The sequence below is a fragment of the Mandrillus leucophaeus genome, unplaced genomic scaffold, assembly GCF_000951045.1.
Source record: "Mandrillus leucophaeus isolate KB7577 unplaced genomic scaffold, Mleu.le_1.0 Scaffold249, whole genome shotgun sequence".
Lineage (NCBI taxonomy): Eukaryota > Metazoa > Chordata > Mammalia > Primates > Cercopithecidae > Mandrillus > Mandrillus leucophaeus.
Window position 1 is genome coordinate 3,130,045 of NW_012102576.1, and position 4,941 is coordinate 3,134,985.

Sequence of the window (4,941 nt, forward strand, 5' to 3'; positions counted from 1 at the left end):
CCGTGACCTTCACGCCGTAGGGTCCTTTTGGGAGGTTTAAGGTCCAAAACTGTAAAATAAAAAGTAATTTGTGTGGTTTGAGGCCACTAAATTTGAAGGACTTGTTATAGTGGCGAGAGGAGACTCACTTGGGGAGAGCCCAGGGCTCCCTGAGTCACGGGAGGCAGAGATAATCCTGCCTCTCCCACAGTGGGGGCCTTGGGGGCTGCAGGCCGGGACTCTCAGGGTAAAGTCTCCCCTGCCACCCATGAACCCGGGGATCTTGGGAGGCCCCGTGGACCCCACAGGTCTATGATAACAGTAAGAGCTGACATCCCCGCGAGGCACAGGCCAAAGGCCTTGCTGGGTCACCCCACGGGCGTTCAGCGCGGCCCTCGACTGGGCACCATGATGACTCCCGTTTTGTGGATGAAACCAAGGCTGGGGGATGTGGTTTGGGGCTATGTCCCTGCCCAAATCTCCTGTGGAATTGTAATCCCCAATGTTGCAGGCGGGGCCTGGCAGGTGACTGGGTTTTGGGGCAGTTTCTAATTTGCTAGTGGTTTAGCACCTCCCCCCTAGAGCTATCTCCTGAGAGATCTCTCACCAGATCTGGTTGTTTAAAGTGTGGCACAGCCCCCACCCTCTTCTGCTGGCTCCGGTCATGTGAAGGGCTGAGCAGATGCAGGCACCATGCTTTTTGACAGAACTGTGAGCCAATCAAACTTCTTCTCTTTGGAAATCACCCAGCCTCAGGGATTTCTTTACAGCAGGGCAAGAGTGGACTGATACACCGAGAAAGGCTAAACTGACTCTCCAACATTTACATCGTGAATAGGAAAACAGAGACAGAGCCCAAGGAGGCAGACGGCAGACCCCAGGCATTCACAGTGGAGCCTCCTGTCTCCTCGGGGAGGGCTGGCCCAGGGCTTACTTCAGACAGAGTGCAAGGTGGAACGGGTGGGGTGGTGCCTCAGAAACCTGCAGAAACTGGAACACTGGATTAGTCTGGGTTCTCCAGAGAAACAGAATGGAGTGGGCATATACATAGACAATAAGGAGCTGGTTCACTGAGTCGTGGGGGCAAAGTCCAAGATATGCCGGGGGGCAACCCAGAGAGCTGCCGGCATCAGTTCCCATCCCAGTTCCGTCTCTCAACCCTTTTGTTGTATTCAGGTCATCAGCTGCTCGGACAAGGCCCACCACACCTTACTCATGCTCAGGTTCAAACATCAGTCTCCCCCGGCAACACCCTCACAGACACACCGGAATAATGCTTGACCAGGTATCTGGGCACCTCATGGGCCGGTCAAGTTGACACAAAAATTTCACCCCCCTAAACACCACCGCAAGAAGTGTGGGCTTTCCCTGGATCCCTCTTTCCTCACACTTGGAGAATCAGCTCATTGAGCTCCATGGGAAACTCTGTTGGGACTTCGATTTGGATTGGACTGAGTCTATAGATTCAAACTGGCTAAAACTGTCATTTCCTATCCATGAGCATGATTTATCTCTCCATTAATTTACATCCGTTGTACACCATAGAGGTGAGTATCTTTTACTCCTTGGAATAGGAAAGCTTATCTTAAAGAAAGCCAAATATAAAATGGTTGTAATTTGACCATATTTAAATTATAAACGTTTCCTCCTCAAAAAACATCTTAAACCTTTCAGACTGGGAGATTTTGCAATACACGCAACTAAAAATGATGAATACCAAAGATCTTTTTTACAAACCTCTTCTGCAACGCATTCCTTTCTTCTTGCTGCTGCAATAAATTCCCATGAATTTAGTGGCTTTGAAGAACACAAATTTATTTCCTGACAGTTCTCAAGGTCAGAAATCCCGCCCAGGTCTTTGTGAGCTGAAATGCAGATGTGGGCGGGGCTGGCTCTGCCCGGAGGCTCCTGGGAGAAAACCTGTCTGTGCTGTTTCCAGCTCCACCCCAGCCTCTGTCTGGTCTGTGCCCGGCCTTCTGGCCAACCTGACCCTCCACCTCCCTCTTTTCCTTTTTATGGATGCCCGTGAGGACGTCAGGTCCCCTGGATCACGTAGCATCACCTCCCTGCTCAGTGTCCTCGATTTGGTCGCATTTGCACGGCCCCTCCTGCCACACAGGCGACGCATTTTAGGTTCTGAGGATGGGCGTGGGCACCATGTGGGCCGCTGTCCTGCCGACTGCACACCCATGAGGACCCTGGATGGCCCTGCAGGGTGATTGCAGAGGACATGAAAGGTGTTTCACAAATGAACTGGGCACCCACACGCACTGCTCAGCCTGAGGCCCCATCCGACACCCATGGGACCTGAAGGAACAGAAAGTCTCGGCGTCCCAGTGTCAGGAGGGATGTGGGGCCATGTGCCTCCAAACACTGAGGTCCACGGTGGACTGGGCAGCCGCACTGGAAAGGACTTGGCACTCCTGCCTGGAGCGGGGCCACCCCTCACCCCTAACCCCGTGACCTCACCCAAAACCCCAGGGAGAGTGGGCAGGGCTACGTGGGCCTGTGGGGGAGGCTCTGAGTGGAGACGGCCGCGCAGACTCAGGCACATTCCCATGGCAGGGCCAATGCCCGGGTGGACCAGGAGTCATAGATGGGCGGACTTCAGGGACTCAGCCTCCATCCAGAGCAGCAAGTCCCAGGAGATTATGGGCAACTGCCATTTCACACAATGGCAAACGGCTATAAGGAGGGTTAAATACAATGTGAGAGCTACAGCCACATAAAAGGGAAAGTGAGGAAATAAAAGAAGCCAACATCTCGGCTGCAGCTCCTGAGCTCGCCCGGTGCTTCCCGTGCTCTCGGTGCGCCTCCCCCTGTGTGGGCTGAGAGCATCAAATGTGCAGTTGTGTGATGAAAACACTCATGAATGTGCCGCTGTGACCCAGTGGTGCCCTCTCAGTCGACGTGAGCAGAAAGCACACTGGTCCACAGACCTCTCTGGCGTTAACAAGAGGTCACTGCCACAGTCCACACGAACGGGAAGCTCCGGGGGGTAACCAGCGTGCGAGACGGGAGCCCGTCACGTGCAGAGGCCTCCTCGTTGATTTCCTGTAAAGCACACCCAGAACCCGACAATGCAAATCGTCTTCCTGACAGGCCACACATGACATGCAGACACGTGTTTATATTTTAAGGTAAGAAATGACCATTTTTACTTTATTTATTCTAATAAGAGTTTCAGTTTTCCCTTTAAATCATGCAGATAGCAAACTATTCAGAGCAGAGGGTGATAGGGGATTTCCACTCCATCCAATCGTCCGTTTACTTAGATCTGCTTGACTGGAGTCTCATACTTGCGCATGTGTTATGTGTATGTGTGTGCATGTGAGTTTCATTGTGTGTGCCTGTATGTGTATGCATGTGTGTTGTGTGTGCCTGTGTGTAATGTATATGAATATGTGTGTATGTGTGCTTGTGTGTGTTTTATGTGTGTAATGTATATGTGTGCATGTGTGTACTTGTGTGTTGTGTGTATGTGTGTGTGTACGTGCGTTTTGTTGTGTGTTTATACGTTTTTGTAAGTATACTGTGTTGTGTGTGCACACACACAGTATACCTGTGTGTACTGTATATGCATGCGTGTGTGTGTGATTTTGAGTGTGTGTTGTATGTAGGTGTGTGCATGTGCATTTTATTGTGTGTGCCTGTGTGTACTGTATAGGCATATGTGTGTATGCACAGCTTGTGAGTGTGTATTATTGGAGCACATGCATTTGTGTGAACATACAGGGGTGCATTTGTGGACCGTGGGGACCGCTGTGTGCAGAGCATTTCTGGGTGCTGAGGCAGAGCAGCAGAGGTTGGGGCCTGAGGCTGGACACTCACAGAGGGGCCGAAGGGCTGGCTGGCCTGAGCAGGTGCCAGGGGCCTGGTTTGGGGCTGGCCTGTTGGAGGCTAGAACTCGGCAGTAGCAGCAGAGGAAAGGACGGGGAGGCACTTCACGTGGTGAGACAGAGCGCAGCCTACTGCCCCTCGGCGCTATGAGAAAGGAACCACTGCGCACCTGCAGGTCCTGTGGAGGCTGCAGAGGTCCACGGGGCAGGTCCAAAGGGCAGGTCCTCCTCTCAATTAATGTGTAATTTAACTGTGCCACAGACACACACAAGGGTGGCCACAGGTCTGTGGGGATCAGAGAAAGGATGGGCTGCAGCACCAGCTGAGGACACGGCCAGGCCAGGAGGGCCGAGCACAGTCCGTCTGATTCAGGAACCTCTGGGTTAGCATCTCCAGACCAGCCTGGTGCTGGCTCTTTTGCTGACATGCACATCCCAGCCCCACAGGGCTCATCCTGCCCAGCCAGACGGTGGCCCGATGTGAACCCAAGAGTGTCACTGTGAACCCAAGAGTGTCGATGTGAACCCAAGAGTGTGATAGTGCCCGGCTGAGGGGGCCCTGGGAGCAGGGAGGCCCCTGGGCTTGGGGGAGGCTGAGCCTTGGGGGGCAGGATAGAGGCTGGTACGGCTTCAATCCGCAGGTGGGGAAGTCCTGCCACAGGTCTGGCGCAAACCGGGGACCAGGGAGGCTGAGGCCACGAAGGAGGTGCCAAGTAAATGCTGGAATGAATGCGGGAAGCTGTGCCAGCCATCAGTGCCAGTCAAACACTTGTTTTTCAGTGTAAATGTTCGCAGAGTTATGACGATGTGGCCTTGGAAGATCACGTCCCTTCAGACCCACCCTGTCGCTGGACATCATGGCCACTGTCCCCTCGGACCCACCCTGTCACTGGACATCACGGCCACTGTCCCCTTGGATCCACCCTGTCGCTGGACATCGCGGCCACTGTCCCCTCGGATCCACCCTGTTGCTGGACATCACAGCCACTGTCCCCTCGGGCCCATCCTGTCGCTGGACACCCTGTCACTGGACACTGCGGCTACTGTCCCCTTGGGCCCATCCTGTCACTGGACACTCTGTCGCTGGACACCCAGTCACTGGACACCGTGGCCACTGTCCCAG